The following is a 22,702-nucleotide window of genomic DNA, read 5'->3' as shown; positions in this document are numbered from 1 at the left end:
GCCAATTGAATGATTTATTTATTTTTCATGAAATTTGAATCCTGTATAAAAAAATACAGGACCGAGAATCATTGGAAGTCATCCATCCTTCTGTTTTCCTGAAGATGTTTTTTCAAGTGAGATCCCCTGATGTGTCTGTGGTTTTTGTCTTTTCCAAGACTGGTTTGCCAGCCTTTCCTTGAATTCTGAGATCTCCCCGATAGTGTTGCATCATCATCATTATTTTTGCTTAAGTTAGCCTTCGTTTCTGTTGCTTACCATCAAGGAACCTAGATTTGTCTAATTCCAGAATCAATCCCTTAAGTGCATGAAGCTTCACTGGCATACATGCCACAACACATGGGAGTTCCTGAGGGTTGTTCAAGGGACTTTTTGTTACTATACATATGCTGGTTTGAAAAATTTCTGAATCTAGACAGAGTAGGAGATCAAATCATCTGTGTCTCTTGATATTGAGCATGACTTAGGATGAACCCTGCTTCATTTCCCTTGGGATATGGAACAAGCTAGACAGAATATCAAATTAGCTTTTGCTCAGTTGGCCCTCCTACCATTGTGAAGTACTTTGAGGATTGGGCAATGGTCTTATGGCAATTTCATGTGCTTGTTGTGACATTATTCCAGCTCCATGGGCCCAGTCCACAGCTCCTGCTACCTCTGGAGACTTACACTGCTGGCCCTGGCTGTCAGCGTTCAGCTGACATGAGCACAGGCAGAACAGCCAGTGTTGCTGTCACTCGCAGGGATCATCTATATTTGTGGAAACATGGTAATGCTGTTCCTAGCCTCCATGCAGGACTGCAGCATTGTCCACACATTAGGTACCACTCAGATTGTAAGCATCACAGATGGCAGTCCCAGAGTCAAACAATGAAGTGTCCCTGATTCCTGGTGTGGAACTGGCTTCTTGCCTATTTCTTCCTGCTTGGTGTGATACCTCTGGATGCTGGCCCAGACTTCTTTCTTAGGATTCTCTTTGTGGTTGTTTCCTCATGCTTTCTCTAGGAGTTTCAGACTCAGAACTTAGCTCTATCCTCTGGATTTCTCTTTCTCATCTGTTTTATACAAGAGCTAATTCCAGGATATGCTCTGTATGTGCAGAGACTCTCACTACTCTTCACCCCTCGCCTGCCTGACTCCTGATCCTGCCTCTTCTTGCATTTTCTACTGAACGCCACTAAAGAACCGGCTTTACCATTTACCAGCTCTCTGCAGTGTAAGGGCAGGACCATTCCTCAAATTGACAGAGCTCAGTGCAGAGATTCCAATGAGTGTTCACATATCATGATATCTCAGTATTTATGTTATACATCAGGCTAACACATTGTTACATAAAATATCTTCTGTCCACCTATCTTGACTAATATACCTTCATGATGACTTAGAATGTCAAGTTTCTTGGACTTCTCAGAGTTCTACTCCTGAACACGGCAGCTTGAAGGAACCTGACCCCTAGTCCATACTTTGGCTCCCTCTTTTCTTCTCACTCTGGCTCTGTCCAGTACCATGAGTGGACTCATGTGCGTATGTGTGGATACCCCAGCCTATAGGTAGGTACAAGTGTCATCCACGTCCACATACACAGGTCTCTCTTGGCCACTCCTTGGGCCTAGGAGTATCCTATTCATTGGTGTGGGCTGGTCTGCTCTCAGGATGAAGGGCCCAGGGAAGTAGTCTTCTCTGGTTCTGGAAGTGGGCCCAGGGCCACTTTTGGCAGGGAATTCTGGGGTCCAGTTATGAGAAGAATGGTGTTGAGGGAGAAATGCAGGCTGTGGATAACCATGTACCCTTGGCTCCAGGAAAGCCTTGCTCCGTGAGAAAGGACATGATCAGAAAAGTTCAGGGATCTTCTTCCCCAAGTTTAAAGGTATAATGGTAAATGGCCAAGCCAGTCTCATTCTCCTGTAATGCTGGCAGTGTATGTCAGTTCAGCCACGCTCCTCATCTTCATTAGGGAGCATTGGGGGCAATACGGAGATAATGGTCATCTGTATGTTCAAGATGAGGAAAATGTAAAATACAATGTTTCTGACCTACTTCTCAGAAGGCAGTGAACATGAAGAGAGTCTCATTGTCTCTGGCTTTTCAGGAACTTATGTAAATGATATCAGTTGTTTCCGAATAGCATTATGGACTAAAATGGCAAGTATAAATGAGAAACAATTCAAATATCACATACGTGAGAGAAAACTCCACATGGTCCCAACATCAGTGAATATTTCACTCTTAATTCTGTGCAAATATTAATGACAGATTGCATTCTAGCTATTCTGCCTTTATTCCATAGAGCAAACATTTATTGACTATCTATTATGTTTTGAATTCTGACTGCGAAGCTAGGGAGGAAGGAGGTAGAATTTGAGCTGCATCTGGAGGGATAAGTAGGTTATTGGTGGATGATCAAATTGGGAGATGTCCTTAACAGGCAAGTTTCCTTGTCTGTACATGGGGATAATGATAGTCCTTATCTTATAGGGATTTTATGAAGATTAAAAGAGTAACAAAGGACAGACACATAGATCATAGCTTGTACTCAATAAACATTAACTATTCCTATGATTTCTTTCTGGGAAGAACGATAAGATAAAGATGTGGAATATGAACTTGTTTGAGGAACAGGGAGCAGATTTTTGCACAAAAACAGTTTGCACAAGAGAATTGACTGGAGATTAGTTTAAAGAGCTGATTGAAACCAGATTGTAGCATCTGAAAGAATTTAAATATTGTTCCATAGGAAAGGGGACTCACTGAGATCAAGGGGAAACTTGAGTGGACACATAATAAGATTTATCATTTTAGGGCTTCCCTGGTGGCGCAGTGGTTGAGAGTCCGCCTGCCGATGCAGGGGACACGGGTTCGTGCCCCGGTCCGGGAAGATCCCACATGCCGCGGAGCGGCTGGGCCCGTGAGCCACGGCCACTGAGCCTGCGCGTCCGGAGCCTGTGCTCTGCAACGGGAGAGGCCGCAGCAGTGAGAGGCCCAAGTGCCGCAAAAAAAAAAAAAAGATTTATCATTTTAGAAAATTCACTTATATGATGTCATAGAGGATGATTTAGAGATGGAAGAGAATAGAAACAAGATAATCTGCAATTATTAAGATAACAAATGAGAAGGAATTAAAGTAGGCTAAGGTTGTGGAATGCATAAGAGACGGTGAATGTTGGCAGTAAATTTAATGGCACTTGTTTCAAAGGGTTAGGAAAGTCAAGTGACAAAGATACTTGAAGGTTTCTGGCTGTTGCGGTAGCTGAGGTCAAGGGCAATGAACAGATATTTCAGTGAGGTGATAGAGTGAGAGAGAAGAGGCCTAAAACATTCAGTAGAAAGGATATGTGAAGGAAGAAGGAACAACAAAGGAAAAATTGAAGGATAATGGTAATGAGAAGAGATGATGCCAGCAGAGAGTTAAAGGAGCCACAGGAAGAAGGTGGGGTTAAGGTTGGAAAGTGCCAAAGATGAGATGCTAGAATGAGATAGATATTGAAAAGTGGCCATTGGATTTGCCAGTCAGGAGGTCATTGGTTATCTTAGTGAGGCTGAGAATTAAGTGACAAGAAGAAACAGCTTGTTAGATCTGGTTATTGTGAATTTTGGGGGCATTTTTTCTTTTGCCATGTTTGAATATATATGATACTTTTATTAAAAAAGTAAAACCATATTTATATTTGTGCATGAATGTATTTGTATATTTGCTTCTCAGAGATATGGAAAAATAATGCTTTGTGGTTAATAGTGTTTACTTCAAGATAATGGGAATTAAAGAGTAGTGGAGAGATATTAGTAATATTTTCTTTGTAAACTTTTTATGGTTTCAGTGTTTAAGAGTATTTCTTTTATAATAAAAATATTCAAAATATGACATTTACTAATAGTGGGTAACTTGAAAAAGTAGATTCATGCCTACCAAAAATTAGATGAATATTAGTAATAGTAATAATAATAAATAAAATAGAGTATAAATAAGCCACAGAAGAAAATAGAGTAAGTATCAAAGCTCTGAAGTGTAGATGACTTCCTAAGCTCAGAAAAAATACAGATATCACAAAGAAACATACTTATTTCTAGGTAAATATTATAAAAAATTTAAAGTTAATTATAAAAACCTCATAACTAAACATAGATGGGGCAAACAGTAGATTGGGGAAAGCTGCAGCAGATGTAGCAGAAAGTCTAGTATCTTTATTATACAGAGTCAGGAACATGTAAACTGTTAACAGATGGGTAAGGACTTCCAGCAAGTTCTGGTACATAATTTCTGCAAGCTCTCCATTTTCTCTCTCTTCTTTGAAAGTTGAGTGGGAGAAGTGACCTCTGAGTGTGCTTCCTGTGAGGTAGGTTTTAGTTCAAGAGAGCAACTGTCTTTTCTCCCTGGACTCATCCTCCTTCAGAACCAAGAGGTGTTTTTTGTTTTTTGTTTTTTGCCTTGCTGAGTGCCAGGTTGGTCTCACTTCCTCTCTGAATCGTGAAGCATTTAAAGATAAAATGACTGTACTCAGAATCTTCTCAACTTTCCAGACCCTCCTGACTGGAAAAAAATGGAAACAAAAGCCTTGTTGCACTGAACTACCTTAAGCCAACTTTGAGGAGGTTATGCTGTCCTTTGGCTTAGGATGAGCTTTTCTAGCCATTTTAGATAAAACCAGTATTTTATCCTGGTCTCTGAAATCATGCAAAAGAAGAACTTCCAAAACATTTTAAAAAGCAGAAAAACCACAGACTTGATCAAAGTCTTCAGCATTTATGGACAGAACAAGACTCAGAGGGACCTTCCAAGATACCCTCTCTGTGCATAATTTAACAGAGTGACATAGAAAGAGTAAAACTTTACTAAAATAGAGTTCTTGATTGTTTTGTTCATCTGAGCACCACAGCTTGGTTCTAAGAGTCAAGCAGAATCTAAGTACCTATATTTAATAATTTTTATGGGACTTTTTGAGAATGGTGACATAATTTGTCAAGAATCCACACTCTGAAATAAGAATTACATGCTCTAAATTGGGCACATCTACACATTAACTACATGTGAAACATTATCAAGTGGGATCCTCATATCAGTTCAAACTCTCACTTGCTCAGTATGTGGTGATATCTGTTAGAAACTGAATAATTTTGGTTCTGATCCAGCCTATCCTTTCCCTTGCATTTTTGCATATCTGCGTTAGAATGTCCCTTGCCTGTTTCACGTTTACCAGGATTTGTACATTTCTTAGTTTTTGCATCTACAAATGTCCAATATTCACTTTCTGTACAGAATTTTGATTCTCTATAATTTGTCCAGTAAAATGCTCACCAGATGCTTGAGGTTAACTTTGGGGGTATGTGTTAGTTTGTTTGCTGGATCTAAAGTTCTGGTGTTCCATCCTGTTTTCAATTCTCTGCTGGCTTTTTGCTCTCCAGCACTCTTCCTACAGTGTTTTAGAACCCTTTGCTGCCCATTAGAATCCCTGATGAGGGGGTAGATTTTAAAACGTGTAAGTGCTCAGGTCACACTCCAAACTCATCAGAATCTATTGGGGTGAGACTTGAACATCAATATTTTTTTAAAGCTCCCCAAGTGATTCTAATGTGCAGCTTGGTTCGACAAACATTACTCTAGGGTTCAAGGGGACATTTTTACGCTATTTCTTTTGGTACGAATTTACTTCCTTGTTGGTGCCAAAAGTAAATGAATCATCTGATTCTATAGTGTAGTGATACTTCCTGTGTAACTCTATTAAGCATCGCCTTAGCAGCAGTAGCCTTTTTAGATAAAACCAATATTTTATCCTGGTCTCTGAATCATGCAAAAGAAGAACTTTCAGAACATTTGAAAAAGCAGGGAAACCAAAGACTTGATGATTTCAGGGCTCCAAGTCTGAAGCATTCATGGCCAGAATGAGACTCAGAGATCTTCTAAGATACCTTCTCTGTGTGCAATTTAACAGAGAGACATAGGGCGAATAAAGCTTTACCAAAATAGAGTTCTTAGCTCATGAATATGGCTATTTAAGCATTTCACATTCAGTATTATGTAGGCTGGTAGCTAGCATTATGAGTATGGGAGAGCCTTCTTTAAGAATTGGGCTTCTGATTAGTTACTTGTAAGCTGTTTTTCATGGGGTGAGTGGTTATCTGTCATCAATATTAAGTTGATGGAGGAGTGATAGACTTTTCTTTTTATTCTAGGTCTGGAATTTTTATGATGGGTTTAGACCTACAGGGTTTCTGAGAGACGGCAATTTCTCTGTTTTCTATTTCTCCAATCCCTACATGTGGGGATTTGAAGGTGACATGTCACCTATTATCTTCATGCAGAGTGATAGTTTAAATCTTTCTAAATAATGTTTGATTCACACCACCCTGCAGGGGAGGCCACTGTGCCTGTAGCATCTCTTTTTCCAAGCTGTTGTGTATAGGGCCAGAGGCTGGATTCTGAGGGACAGTGCCTCACTGGAGACTGGGAAGCAGGTCCAAGATTGGCCATAAAAGCAAGAAGCTGGCATGAGGCTAGATTTAGAAGCCTTAAGTTTAACTTTGAGCCCAACTCTGAGACCAGCAGAGTTCAATGAACTAGGAAAAATGAGAGGTGCACAGTGAGTGATTGTGAAGTAGTTTTGAAAAATTCTGGAGATGGAGATCAGTGATTCTAATTTTTGACAACATCATGCCAGGTATCTCTATAGTGAGTATTATTTACTAGTGGTTCAGATGGGATAGACACTGAAATAAACATCCCCAGGGCTATTTGGTTTGAATGGTTTGGTATATTCCAGAAGTATTGGTATTATTTATGCAAACATCAATTTTGTCTCTGCCTCACTTGTAACCAATTTCAAATTAATATAGTGAAAATGATGTTTTAGTGAGGTTTATTAAGGCAAACAGTTGGTGACGCTTGTGAATATAAGTCCATCAATTCCTTCATTTCTTCATTCAGCAGACATTTATTGGGTGCCTACCATGTGCTAGACCTATGATATAAAATTTATAGAATTCATTTTTGCCACTTTAAAAAACATCTTTATTGAGCTATAATTCATATACCATAAAATTCACCCATTTACAGTGTGCAAAATATATGATTTGTCTATTCTGGACATTTGATATAAATGGAATCACACAAGGAATGGTCTTTTGTGTCTGGCTTCTTTCACTTAGCATAATATTTTCAAGGTTTATTCATGTTGTAGTATGTATCGGTACTTCATGACTTTTTATTGCCAAATAATATTCCATTTTATGGATGTATCACATTTTATTTATTTGCTCTTTAGGTGATGGACTTTTGGCTTGTTTCTACTTTTTGGCTATTGTGAATCATGCTGCTATGGACATTCGTGTACAGGTTTCTCTTGGGTATATACCTAGGAGTGGAATTGCTGGGTTATATGGTAACTAAGTTTGTTACTATGTTGAGAAACTACCAAACTATTTTCCAAAGTGGCTACATCATTTTACATTTCCACCAGCACTGTATGAGGGTTCTAATTTTCTGTACATCCTTATCAGCACTTGTTATTATCTGTCTTTTTTATTGTAGGCATCCTCGATTTTGCTACTTTTAATGACAAATATATGGTGTTTACTACCCTTTAGGTTTTCGTAATTGGGTTTTATAAGTAACAGGACAGAAATTGTCTACTTTGAAATTATGCTGTTGCAATGGAAAGTTTTATCTTACGCTGGTTTAGTCTTTATAAAATAAGATGCAGTATGAGAATCTTTGCAGCAAAACAAGGTAGATGATATAGCAACTCTGAATGAATTCTATGAATGAAAATTAATTCATCCAAGATCGAAAAACCTGTGGCACAGCGAGCTCTCAGCATTCTGAGAACCGGGGCTGTTTGGTAAAGCATGAGCCAGATCCTCACGGTTGTTTGCCTGAGGATACGAGAGGTCAGCACAGCTCTCAAAAGACTTCCTCTTGAAAGACGGAAAATATGATTGGCAGGAGTGCGGAAAAGCGCCAAGATTGAGAGCAGGACTGGTTCCTGATTCTAAGACCGAATCATGACCTCTGGATCAGGACATGAGAACAAGAGAGCTCTGTATTGCTAGTGTTGGATATGAGGGCCTGCTCTGTCCCAGGCTGACCATCTTGAGCTGCAGGTAACATCTGGCAGCAGGAATGAGAGACAAGCCTGCATCTGCTGACTGTCAGCTTTCCCAGAATCACAGGGACAGCAGAGTCCTAATCCTACCAGGCCTTGCACCCTTACCAAACGTGGCCACCCCTCAAATTTAAACCCTTTTTGTCTTATTTGTTCCTGTACTTGCTTGCTGTTAGTGTTGTGTAGTCCTCTTGCCTGACCCAAGTACACACTTACTTCTCTCCCCTTCCCAAACGTTTCCTGGGTGCCCTCTGGAACATTCATTCCTTATTCGACAAACTCTGTTCTTTTCAATCTCTTTTTTTTGGCTGCCTGCACGGCATGCAGGATCGCCAAGCAACATGGGCTTCCCCGACCAGGGATGGAACCCGCGCCCCTGCATTGGGAGTGAGGAATCTTAACCACTGAACCGTCAGGGAAGTCCCTTCAGTCTCTTTTCTGAAAGATCCTTCCACCTCCTGCCTTAACTGAAATGGGCTCTCACTTCAGGGCTCACCCCTCCCCCTGCGGCCCCCTCAAGTGGCAGCAGCTCATTCACTCAACTCTCAGCTGCTAGAGAGATCAACATCCCGCTGGCCCCACTGCACTCAACAGCCCATCCCTCTTCCAGTGCCACTGGAGATGTTCCCTCCGGTGAAGTTCATCCTATCTAGCTAAGCTGTCCTCCATGCGCCAGATCACTGATGTCATCCATGACTCTTGCTCCCACATCATGTTCGTGGACCGGTCCTTGGCTCAGTCCTTGCATCGTCTGAGTAAATGCCATGCCCATATGGACAATGTCCCCAGGACCCTATCCTCACAGTTCCCTGACACTTTATTTCATTTATTTTTTTACATAAGGTTTTTCTTTTCTTTTCTTGGCCAGGACGCACAGCTTGCAGCTTGCAGGATCTTAGTTCCCAGACCATGGATTGAACCCGTTCCCTCGGCAGTGAAAGCACGCAGTCCTGACCACTGGAGCACCAGGGAATTCCCTCCCTGACATTTTAAACTCTGATGACTCTCAGTCACCCACTCCAGGCCCACACCTTAGCCTCATCGGCAAACCTAACATACCCATCTCTTAAATCTTATCTTCTAAGTACTCACGGTTTGCTATGATCCCTCATTCAGCTTGTTCTCTCTCTCACTTGTTTTATGCCTGTTTTTTGGCCTCATTTTGGACCTACTTTCTCTCAACCAAAAATGTATAACAGTGGGGAAAAAAGCAAGGCTTTGGTTACATTTTGCTGGGTTTAAACCTATGTTTATTGTTTGTTGGATGTCTATATTTTCTCATATGTTAGTTGTTTAGAGTTCTCCTTTGAGTAATTTATTTCAGGTAGGATCAGTTTGGGACCTTTGCATACCTGAGAATGCATTTCTGTTACTTTCACACATGTCATGTTGTCTATATGTGGATTTCTTTTTATTGTGTTTTCCCCAAAAAACTCAAAACACATTGCTGCATAGTGCTTATTGTTGTGTCATTCTGGGGCCAGACTGAGTATTCTTTCTTTCTTTCTATCTAGTAGACGGTGGTAGTTAGTGTTTTCCTCATCTAGTTCTTCTGGTTCCTTTGGGAAAATCCATGTGGTTCTGTTGAGCCTCATTCCGTGCTGGCCCTGACCCCCCTCCCCACGCCCCACGTAATGCAAGCAGATCGGTCAGAGTACCAGTCACTGGAGATAGTGGATTGCTTCTCACTGGGATCCTGACTCAACCAGGGCCAATCAGAACTTCCCTGGGATTGATATAAGGAGTTGACAGAAAGAATTGTTTCTGCTAGGTTTGGTTAGTAAGCAATGTGAGGCTGGGGTAACAGAGGGTACTGATAGCTGTCTCTCTCTCTGTCATTTGTCTGTCTGTCTATCTACCCATCTATAGATATATCTAGATAGATAGGTAGATAGATATAAAGGTAGAGGGAGAGAGACTGAGAGAGAATGAATGTGAAAATGAAGGTAAGCAGAGGCACACAGACTTGAGAAATGGAAAGAGGAAGATAGCTCTGAAGATACCACGTGGAGCCTACTTCAGCTGACTCTAAACCAAATTCATTCTGGACTTCCCACAACTTCCCAGATTACATGAATCCAAAGTTTGTTTTTTTTTTTTTTGCTTAATTTTTTTCTTAAGCTAATTTGAGTTTCTTTTGCTTGTAGTTGAGGGACTTTTGACCAGTAGTAATGAATCCATTTTTCCCCTTTGAATATTTGTGGGGTTCTTTTTCCTATCCATGAAGTTCAAAAATATCTGCAGAATATGGTTAAGTTGAGATATCTCTTTAGTAGATTTGCTTGAATCTGTAAAATCAATCACAAAATCTTTATTATATCTCTTAATACTGCTTTTGTTCTATTTGTTCTTTTCTCCATATGTTGAATATATGACTGGTGATTTATATTTGTCATTTCTTGATATTTCAACTTGTTAATCTTTTTCTCTGTAGTCTGAGAAAACTTCCAATGTTTTCTTCCATGTCACAGATTTGATTTTCTATATATATATAGAAAGTATATATTTTTTCTAAATATATATATATTTTTAAATTGAAGTATAGTTGATTTACAATGGTGTGTTAGTTTCTTGTGTACAGCAAAGTGATTCATATATATATATATATATATATATATATACATACATACTTTTCCATTATGGTTTCTTACAGAATACTGAATATAGTTCCCTGTGTTATACAGTAGGACCGTGTTGTTTATCTATTTTATATATAGTAGTTTGTACCTGCTAATCCCAAACTCCTAATTTATCCCCCACTCCACCCCCTTTCCCCTTTGGTAACCATAAATTGGTTTTCTATGTCTATGAGTCTTTCTGTTTTGTAAATAAGTTCATTTGTATCATATTCTAGATTCTACATAAGTGATATTCTATATAAGTGATATCATATGGTATTTGTCTTTCTCTTTCTGACTTCCTTCACATAGTATGATAATCTTTAGGTCCATCCATGTTGCTGCAAATGGCATTATTTCATTCTTTTTTATGGCTGAGTAGTATTTCATTGTGTGTGTGTGTATGTGTGTGTGTGTATATATATATATATATATATATATATATATATATATATGCCACATCTTCTTTATCCATTCATCTGTTGATGGACATTCAAGTTGCTTCCATGTCTTGGCTATTGTAAATAATGCTGCTAGGAACACTGGGGTGCATCTACATTGTATATTTTGGTCTTGATCACTTCCAATGAAAGTTTGCCTTCTATTATATTATTTTCCCATGTTACGGCTGTATTAAATTCAGATTAAAAAAAAATTTCTGCCTCTTTCTCAGCCTCTGCTTTTGAGGCTGTCAGCTTTAATTAGTCTATATTTTCTTAAATTTGTGGAAAGCACCAAGAAATTCATCTGAAGTTTTTCTTCCCGTTACAAATCTTTTTCAAATGCATATGCTTCCTCTGCAGAATATTTTCATATTCATAGGCTCATACTTTTCATAGCCTCCTTTTTTCTTCTATTTATGTCTTCTTGAATAAAGAGAGGTCTATTTGCCTTTGGCGTGTACCTGTCTAACCATAAACAGGGTGGCTGAATTGTACTTGGATCTCTTCCCTATGTATCTGATGATGACGTTAATAATAATAATAATATTTTAAGCTGGAGGACTGACTGGCATATGTTTACATTACCAGCAGATTAAAGTGAGCGGAAAAGGGGTGGGATCTTGGACTATCACATGGGCAAGAACTTAGTGTCTATTCATCATCTTCTTTGTTTGAGACTGTTGTGCCGGATGCTAACTCTCTGTGCACAGCTCTCCACGTGGCATGGCTGTGTCTGTCCTCCATTCTTGCTCTGCTGCCCAATGCCTCAAAAAGAAGGCTTGCAGGCTTCCCTGGTGGTGCAGTGGTTGAGAGGCCGCCTGCCGATGCAGGGGACACGGGTTCGTGCCCCGGTCCGGGAGGATCCCACATGTCGCGGAGTGGCTGGGCCCGTGAGCCATGGCCGCTGAGCCTGCGCGTCCGGAGCCTGTGCTTCGCAACGGGAGAGGCCACAACAGTGAGAGGCCCGCGTACCTCAAAAAAAAAAAAAAAGAAGAAGGCTTGCCTCCCTGGGGAGAAGTGCGGCTGTTTCCAAGAAGTCTCACCACACTGCCTGCTCCTGCTCGGTGGAGCAAGAGGATGGTGCCTTGGATCTCCTTGAGTAGCTGCTTTTGCATGGTGCTGACCCACAGCTACAGCTATGACTCTAACAAGCGCTCCCCTTCTGTCCTCTGCTGCCCTCCTCCCAGCCCTTTCCCCTCCACACTGCACAATTCTTTCAAGAACAGTGATATGTGGATGCAATAGTTGTGGAAGTTTGCACTGTGAGCTTGCAACTTTCCCATGGATTTTACATGGACTACTTTTGTTCAATAATTGTGCTTCCTTTTTTTTTTTTTTTTTTGCGGTACGCGGGCCTCTCACTGCTGCGGCCCCTCCCGCTGCGGAGCACAGGCTCAGAACGCGCAGGCTCAGCGGCCATGGCTCACGGGCCCAGCCGCTCCACGGCACGTGGGATCCTCCCGGACCGAGGCACGAACCCGTGTCCCCCGCATCGGCAGGCGGACTCTCAACCACTGCGCCACCAGGAAAGCCCTGTGCTTCCTTTTTTTTTTTTCAAAAAAAATTATAGTCTGTCTCATGAGGGGAGATTTCTAAATATATATGTATGTCACCAGCTTTCCCAGAAGTACCCTTGGTGTTTTGTTTTGGGGTTTTTTTCGGGTGAAGATGACGGTGTGGCCCCGGATCTTCAGGATCCTTGCTAATCTCATATCTGAGGCCCTACTTATTTCTTTTCCATCCTTTGCCCCACATGCTCTGGCAGCTCTTTGGCATTTTGGACCGCTCCAGACATTAAGTGGCTTTTTCCATTTCTTTTGTGTGCCTCAGCGACCACAGCAAGTTCACAGTTGCAGCCCAACCATGGAGAAGGTCAGGAAATGCTAATGGGACATTTAGCAGCAAGTGTTCCTGCTTGACTTTCCAGGGAAAACAAAATTGAATTGACAGAAGGAGAAATGCAGTTCTATCTTAATGTCGAAATGGTCCCAAGTTAGGACTGCCTGTTATATTAGTCCTTTACAGATGTTATTAAAGATATTATTTCACAAGAAATGACAGGGAGTGGTAGGTCATTATCGTCTGTGTCACCAGACATATTCCCTACTGAATACTTCTTTTATAACATATTAGAATTCGAGTGTGCTTAAATGCAGTAAATTGTGTACATTAGAGTTATGGTGAAGGGACTTCCCTGGTGGTCCAGTGGTTAGGACTCCACGCTTCCACTGCAGGGGGCATGGGTTTGACCCCTGGTTGGGGAACTAGGATCCTGCATGCCTCATGATGAGGCCCAAAAAAAAAAGCAAAAAAAAGAATTATGGTGAAAATTTGAATTTGAATTTTGAGAATAAATGTATAATTGTGTGATGTGTGCTACTTCAATTGTAATTCAAAAGACTTTTAATCCACATACCTATGCAGAAACATCACTCCCTATAAATATTATTAGGTATTCTTGTTCTCCCCCTGTGAGGCTGTGTGATAAAGTGAAAAGATCAGGTGTTTGGGGGTTAGAAAAACTCTAAGTATGAGTCCTGGATCTCACATTTACCAACTACGAAATCAGAGAAATTCCTTGGTTCCTGATTCTCAGTTTTACCATCAACGGAATGGTGAAAGTGGCAATTTCAGAGTTGGAAGTATCACAATGCAGGATATAGTTTGTAAATTGCAAAGCATTATATATATGTAAGTACATACTGTTTTGTAAACTGCTTTTTCATGTAACAAACTATAACACACTTTCTAAGTGGATGGGTGATATTTCATTACATAGATGAACCAAACATTTAGGTTGTTAAATCTGTGTATCTATCTATCTATCTATGTATACGTATACTGTCTAAGAAGCTTTCAAATGTATAATAAGTATTGTTAACTATAGTCACCATGCTGTACCTTATATCCTCAGAATTTATCTTATAACTGAAAGTTTGTGCTTTTTGAACACCTTCACCCAGTTCCCCCATTCCCCACCCTGTGCCTCTGGCGACCACTCATCTGTTCTCTGTATCTATGAGTTCACTTTTTGTTTGTTCTGGATTCCATAGGTAAGTGAGATCATATGGTATTTTTATGGATTGTTCCAGTTCATTGTAATGATCACTTATTATTTGTATAATCATGAGAAATTGTTTTTGTGGTAAAAGCTCACTCCCAACTTCTGCAATGCAAAAAAAATTCTATAAATAAGATAAAAAGGCGAAAGACTACTGGCAATATCTTTTTATAGCATACATGGCAAATAGGTTAATTTCTTTAAACACAAAGGGCTTTTAAATAAATCAACAAGAAAAGTTGAGAACCCTGATATAATTTAGGTGAAGAACATGAGTCAGCAGTTTATGGAAAAATACCCCAAACAGATGGTAAATATGTCTATCTTCTCAAGCAGCTTTCTTTTAATTAAAGAAATGAAAATCAGAGTTCTTTTTTTTTGACTTGATTGGTAAAGATTAAAAAGCTTTGAAAATATTAAGCATATTTGAGGATATAGGAAAATAGACACTCCATGGATATTTAAATTTGTGTGACTTTTTAGGAGTCAGTTTTGTATCTTAAAACATTTCAATGCAGATTTTGACCCATTATTCTCCTTTCCAGGCGTTTATCCCGTAAAAGTACTTGATGAATATGAAGAGATATCAGTATATGTCACTGTGACACTTGTGCATATGTATGTGTCAGCAAAACAAATAACCAATCTGTAAGCTACTTGTATAGCCTGTATATGGCTATACATGGTACTGCTCAAATTTATGAATATTCAGAAAATGGAATTTTATATAGCGACTAAAAACTGGACTGATTTCTGCATACTTCTTGGAAAAGACATTCCTGATTATGGTGATAACTGAAAAAAGCAAGTTCAGACTTGTTTTTATGCTTTTGTGCACTTCTATCACATGATATATGCTCTTAAGTAGGAAAAAACATGATTGTATATTCATAGACAACTTCTGGAAGAATAAATAAGAAATTGTTAACAGTGATTACCTTCTGGGAATTAGATTGAGGAAAGTGAAGGAAGAGGGGAGGAATTTACTTTTTACTCTATTAGTTTCTGTACCTTTGGAATTCGCCCCCCTCCCAACAATATTTTCTTATGAAAAACTTCAAACATATGGAAAGTTTAAAAAAACTGAACAGTGAATACTAATAAATTCACCACCTAGCATAATGAATATTTGCTGTAATTGCATTATCACTAAATTAAAAACAAGGATGATGAATTATTTTTACAATTTAGTAAGTAAGTAGAGTTAAGCAGGAAGAGTTCATTAATTAGATAGCAAAATCAAAAAGTACATAAATCTGCTGGAAGAGAAAACTAAATAGGATAATGTGATAAAAAGAAGGAGCTTTTAGGAGCACAAAGTTCAAGGTAACAGTTCTGTGCAGCAGCAAAGACAGAGGCTCTGAGCCTTAGGAGGGCTTTCCTGCCTGCAGTTCTTCAGACCTGGGGCCAAGGGAGGATGGTCCCAGGGCGGAGAAACCTCTGGGCAGGTAGCTTTTTGGCTCACCTGGAAGACCTCTAAGCCTCTTCTCTGACTTGAGCATGTGGTAATTACCAGGGAAACTTGCTAAAAAGCATTTGACCCCCACAAGCTGTATCTTTGTGTGTGGAAATGAAAGATCTCACGAAAGTGTAAACCAGCTTGGATCTGAGTGAGGTCAGGAGAGGAGAGTTTTGTTTTGCTTTGTCTTGTTTTTTAAACTTCCTAGTTATTCAACACTGAGCTACTGCTCTGTGGGTAAACCTTGATTCAGTAGAAAAGAGTTGGGGTCCAGAAATCTGATTTTTTTTTTTTTTTTTTTTTGTGGTACAGGGGCCTCTCACTGCTGTGGCCTCTCCCGTTGCGGAGCACAGGCTCCGGACGCGCAGGTTCAGCGGCCATGGCTCACAGGGCCCAGCCGCTCCGCGGCACGTGGGATCTTCCCAGACCGGGGCACGAACCCGCGTCCCCTGCATCGGCAAGCGGACCCTCAACCACTGCGCCACCAGGGAAGCCCCAGAAATCTGAATTTTTAACAAGCACCCGGTGACTTCATTGCAGGTAAGCGTTGCAAAATATTGTCCTTTTGTAAGGATGGGGTTTATTTAGGCCCCATGAAGATCCAGCTTCTCTAAGAGTCTGCATGTTACTTTGCCAGGAGGGTCTATCTTCTCAAACAGCTCTCACTCATTTTCCAAATGAACTTAATCATGAAACTCCTAAGGAGCAAACCACAAAAGGCTTTATCTCTTGGTAAATGATTTCATCCAAGGTGTTGGAAACCAGCTTGGACCTGGGTGGGTGGGGTCTAGAAAGAGGAGATTATTATTTTTTAACTTCCTAGCTGTTTGATGTTTACATTCTGCCTAAACCATCACAGGGGCATCTGATGCCATGTTCTCTAACCTTCGATTTACTGGCTCTTCCTGATACACGTGGTTTAATTCTTTAGTTTCCTAAGGGAGAAAATCTCCAAGTCCCTTTTCCCGGTTTTTTCTTTGGCAGCTTTATCCTACTGTTATCACAGAGTATTTGAATTCTCATCAATTTTCTTGTGACTTTTGTGGAATGCGTTTGGTAGGGCAGCAGCTGTTGTATCTTCTACTTAGAACAGGTTTTCTTCCCCTGAAGGATTAATAGGGAGGCAAACTATTTGCAGTTGCTTCACTCCACCTCTGACAGTTCTTTAACCCCATGAGAAAGAAGAATCTCAGAGTTTCTCATTCTCTCTCAGCATGACAATTGTCATGAGTTCTTCCTTGTCCATTCTTCTTACCTTCTCTTTTTCTGTGTTGGCCAGTCAATGTAAGCTGAGGAATTTGTTTCTATGGTGACCCATCGGCCAAAAGAAAACATGCTGTACCAAGGAACGAGTAGCTTATTTTTATTGGTTTTTTTTTTTTAATCCAATGGACATTTCTTCTTCTTCCTGTGCATTGTGCTAAATGCTGGAGGCACGGGTGAAAAAGCAGGTAACGGCAGCCAAGCCTTCAAAGAACCTTGATAACTCCAGGTTGAGAGCATCCTGTATAATGAGGACCAGCGTGAGTAAAGGTCTGGAAGTGAATTTGTAGAATGGAGAATATTCAGATATGATTGGGATACAGGGTGCTTGGTGAGAAATAAAAGGTTCTTTGAAGACTCGGTGCTGCTGTCAAAAATCTAAACATTACTCAATAGGAAATTACTTCTGAATTAAAAAAATGAAGATATGGAGAACACATCATTCTGGTATAAAACCAATAAATAAAATAATACTGCCATTTTCTTTTGTATTCAGTTAGGTGAGGGAAGTGTGAGAGGAGATGATAAGGGTAGAGATGATGAAAGGAAAAGGCGAAGAAATTCAGATTGATAGATGGTCAGAAAACAAGAAGTATCAGCAAAGAGAAAGCGACATAGAGAAAAAGGTTGACAAATACGTATCCTAAGGGCCCACAACAGTGTCTGGCACATTGTAGGTGCTTATGAAATAGCTATTAAATGAAAGACAGAATGAATGGCACGGGGAGAAAGAAAAATAAAAGGAAATAGGGAGATGCACATGTCCAGAAAATATCATGATATTACAAGATCAAATATTGAATGACAACCAATGCAGATAGAAATACATATATCCAAAGGAAGCAGATTGGAAAGGGAAATAGGGAAAGAAATAAAGGATTGGGACTCAAGGAGACTCATAAACCTATGCAAATACTACTGACCAAATGATTCTTTGTGGGTACTGTGTCTTGGATGCTGTGCTGGGTATGTGATGTGGACATGAGGAAAGCCATTCAATGTTTTTGAGTTTCATCTGTTAAAACAAATTAAAGGTGGTAAAAGGAAATGGAATCAAATACTGTGTTGTAAAATGTTGTGATCTGATGAAGTTAGTGATGGGTACATGGGATTTTTGCAGTACTATATTTAAGGTTATGTTTGAAACTTTTCATAACAAAAAGATCTTAGGGCTTCCCTGGTGGAGCAGTGGTTGGGAATCCGCCTGCCAATGCAGGGGACACAGGTTTGATCCCTGGTCCGGGAAGATCCCACATGCCAAGGAGCAACTAAACCCGTGTGCCACAGCTACTGAGCCTGTGCTCTAGAGCCTGCAAGCCACGACTGCTGAGCCCGTGAGCCACAACTACTGAAGCCCACGTACCTAGAGCCCGTGCTCAGCAACAGGGGAGACCTCGGCAGTGGGAGGCCCGCGCACTGCAGGGAGGAGTGGCCCCCGCTCGCTGCAGCTAGAGAAAGCCCACGCGCAGCAACGAAGATACAATGCAGCCAAAAATTAATTAAATAAATTAAAAAATAAAAAGATAAAAAGATCTTAAAAAATAATAGGATGGTTAATAGCTGAGCATGGGCCCATCTAGTTCTTCCCACTCCCACAGAGTCATAGTTAGAATTGTAAACATGGCCAAAGATTGGATAGATGGAGGCAGATGGGAGGAGGAGGTCATGTTCACTCCAAGGGTTGGTGTCTAGGTGACTTAGAGGGTGATCTAAGGTTGGTGCCTTAATGGGATGAGGTTTGGAAAGGAAGCTAGTAAGTTCATTTGTTAGTAATGTTGGGGGAATGCTCAAGGAAATATTTGTAGAGTTTCACAAGGCTCAGTGGAGAGGCTCACAGATGGAAGGCGTGGAGGTGGGAAGAAGCGGGGGGCGGTGGGGGGATGGCTGGGGAAGGATGAGAAGAGAGGCTGGGGCCTTGCCTATAATTTTCAGTAGTGAAGAAGGAGGGGCTTGGGTGCAAGCCTGGAGGGAGGGTGTGGAAGCTGAATTTCCTGAAATTTCCACTCACAGTGTTCCTGGTGGAATGTTGAGTTGCTGGCCTCTGCAGAGTTCTTTGCCTCCCAGGTGCTGGGCACAGTTGCTCAGAGCAGCTCCTGCAGGGAGGGTCAAAGGTCAGGAAGGAGGGCAGTCAGAGGAGAGAGCTGGAGATACCGGCCTCTGCAAAATGCTCTTATTTTTCTTGGCATTTGACAGGTGGTCTAGATGAAATCTAACTGGGAGCCCAGCCAGTCAACAGATTCCCTTAATGCTTTTCACCACCCCCAGAAGGTCCTCCCTTGTTTAAAGAATCTCTTCTTCACATTCTTTTTCTTTTAATGGTCATTCTACTTCAGTGTTTATTTGCTAAATGACATTTTAAGGGAATAGGCGTAATAACCTAGTTCAACGAAAGTGGTTTCTGAAAATGCCATATCAGTTTAATTAATCAAAGAAAATTTAATGTTATTGTGAATTCCAGATATTTAACAATTTTTTTTTTTAGGAATTGCAGGTACCTAACTCATTAATTGAACTAGAGATTTTTTTTGACGTCCGAGATTAAGAAGTAATTTTCAAAAATTTTGTCTGCATGAAGGAAGATTCCTAATGCAATGATTATTGATTGGTTTAGAAAAATCATAAATCCACTTTATGACATGCTCATGACAATAAACAGTGTATCACCATGGATTCCAAGCAAAATCATTATCATGTCCCAAATAAGTACACCAGCTGTTTAGAAGATCAAGAGGGGGATGGGAGAATTCAAGCTTAATTAATTATTTCCTTGGTTAGAAAACAAAATCTTCAAACAAAGAGAACATTATATCTACAAGACACTAGCATTTCTAAGATTCCACCCACAGTAAGGCCAGTGAACATAAAGCCAAGTCTTTCACTGGATTTCGACTTGTACAAACTTGGAAAATTACAACAGAGTAACTGAGATTGTGTCCAGATAGCTGAAGTCAAGACCGGTCTGCTTCCTTTTCTATGTCCTGTCCTCTGCAACGCCCCCCCAACCCCCAGCCCTGAGCATACCAGCTGTGGTTCTTCTCTTTAATTCCTTTGCATCCAGATTGTCATCAAATCCTATTTCTTAAAAATATAATCTATATGATTCTTCAATATCAGTTTCCGTCAAACTTCAAAACATAATAGAGTTAAGCAGCTTAAGAGTTATAAGAGTTAAAGTTATTGATCCCAGGCACTGTCATGTACACTGTCATAGTTTATCTTTATAGCAACCTTCCAATAAAGTATTATTATTATTGTTATCATCACAGTTTCACAGATAAGGAAACTAAGCCTTACGGCAGTGGGTCTCAGCAGTGGCTGCCCATCACCTGGGAACTTTGAAAACTATCAATACTCAGGCTACCATCCATCTGGACCAATTAAATCAGAACCTCTGAAGGTGGGATCTGGTCTTCTGTATTTCTTTTAAAGCTCCTCAGGTGAATACGAAGTACAGTGAAGGTTAGGAGTACTGACTTTTAGAGCAATTAATTAACCAGCACAAGGTCACAGGGCTGATTGATGGAGTTGGGGTTGAAATCCAGGTTTGTTAGATTTCAGAGCCTCATCTTAAACACCTCTACTATATCACCTCTCAAAGTCTTTAAGGTGTGTTTTAAAATAAAAAACAAGTATTAACCTTTCTATTTTCATATTTTAGATACCTGTAGAAAAGTGCATAAAACATGTAGAGCTAATGAATGATGATATAACACACAGCAGTATAAAAACCACGCAAATTTCAAAATAGGACACTGTCAGCATCTCAGGAACTCCATTATGTGCTCGACTCTGATCATAACTTTCGCCCTTCTCCCTAGAAGAATCCTACCTCCTGACTTTTTTGATAATCATTTTTGTTTTGTTTTTGGGCACGCTGAGAGGCTTGTGGGATCTTAGTTCCCCGACCACTGATTGAACCCAGGCCCTTGGCAGTGAGAGTGCAGAGTCCTAACCACTGCACCGCCAGGGAATTCCCCTATTTTTCATTATGTTTTACCACTTATGGATGTTTTTCTAAATAATATTGTTAAGTTTGCCTGTTTTTGAACTTTATGTAGAAGGATTCATATGGTATGTATTATTATTTTGTCTCTGGCATTTTTTTTTGCGACTGGCTTTTTTTTTTTTTCTTAATGTTATGCTTGTGAGATTCTTGCATGATGTTATGGCGATCTATTGTTGCTTCACGTTCACTGGGATATGGTTTTCAATTGTATGAATATACCATAATTTAAAAATCTATTTTACTGATGACTTTTGGGTTGATTCTAATTTGGGGCAGTTGGTAACATGTTTCTTGTATATGTACATGAGACTCTCTAGAAACAGACTTATCAGGTCATAGGGTATGTCTATTTTCAAATCAATAGGTAATGCTAATCAAATTTCCAAAATTGTTATGCTAATTTACCTTCTACCAGCAGTGTATGAAATTTCTTACTGCTCTGCTTTCTAACTAGCACATGGTAGTGTCAGACTTCAGTGTTTGCCAAAGAGGTGGTTTTGAAATTATTATAACTTTTTGAAAAAAGATTTATTTATTTTTTATTTATTTTTGGCTGCATTGGGTCTTAGTTGCGGCATGCGGGATCTTCGTTGAGGCATGTGGGATCTTTCGTTGCGGCACGGGGACTTCTCTCTAGTTGTGGCATGCGGGTTTTCTCTTCTCTAGTTGTGGTGCACAGGCTCCAGGGCGTGTGGGCTCTGTAGTTGTGGTGCATGGGATCTAGTTGAGGTGTGCGGGCTTAGTAGTTGTGGCACGTGGGCTTAGTTGCCCTGGCATGTGGGATCTTAGTTCCTCAACCAGGGATTGAACCTGCATCCCCTGCATTGTAAGGCAGATTCTTTACCACTGGACCACCAGGGAAGTCCCTATTATAACTTTTGGTATTTTTAATTTATATTTTTCTGCCTACCAAGGAAATCTAAAATCTTTTTATACGTTTATTATCTATTTAGAGTTCCTCTTTCGTGAACTGTTTATTTGGAACTTTTGTCTATTTTTCTATGGGTTGTCTGTGTTTTTTCTTCTTGATTTATATAAGTCCTTTATATATTTAGGATTCTAAAATATTTTAAAAGCTTCATAGTTTTGCTTTTCATATTTAGGTTTCGATTCGCATGAAACTGATTTTTGTGTGCACGGGAGAGAAAGGCAAAGTTTCATTTTTCCCCATATAGATACCCAGTGGTCTCAATACCATTTTTGACGAGTCTGTCCTTTCTGATTTACAGTGCTGTTCTGTCATATACCAAGTATCTATGCATGAGCCTCTTCTGGCTTTTCTGTTCTGTTGTGTTGGTTGATTTGTCTATCCTTGAGCTAATACCACATTATCTTGATAATTATATGTTTATAATAAGTCTTGATATCTGGTCAAGCAAGTCCTCCCAACTTTTTCAAGAATACCTTGGGCATTCTTAGATCTTTATTTCCATAAAATCAGCTTATCAAATCTCACAATGAAACCTGCTGGATTTTTTTTTTTTTTTTTTTTTTTTGCGGTATGCGGGCCTCTCACTGTCGTGGCCCCTCCCATTGCGGAGCACAGGCTCCGGACGTGCAGGCCCAGCTGCCATGGCTCACGGGCCCAGCCGCTCTGCGGCATGTGGGATCCTCCCAGACCGGGGCACTAACCCGTGTTCCCCGCATTGGCAGGCGTACTCCCAACCACTGCGCCACCAGGGAAGCCCCTCTGCTGGATTTTGATTGAGTTTGCGGTAAGTCTATCAATCTACTTGGGGGAATTTATATCTTTACAATT

Source organism: Monodon monoceros, unplaced genomic scaffold (assembly GCF_005190385.1).
Source record: "Monodon monoceros isolate NGI ecotype Baffin Bay Population unplaced genomic scaffold, NGI_Narwhal_1 Super_Scaffold_5, whole genome shotgun sequence".
NCBI classification, from domain to species: domain Eukaryota; kingdom Metazoa; phylum Chordata; class Mammalia; order Artiodactyla; family Monodontidae; genus Monodon; species Monodon monoceros.
The sequence above is the reverse complement of the archived record's forward strand: the minus strand, read 5'-3'. Positions refer to the sequence as shown.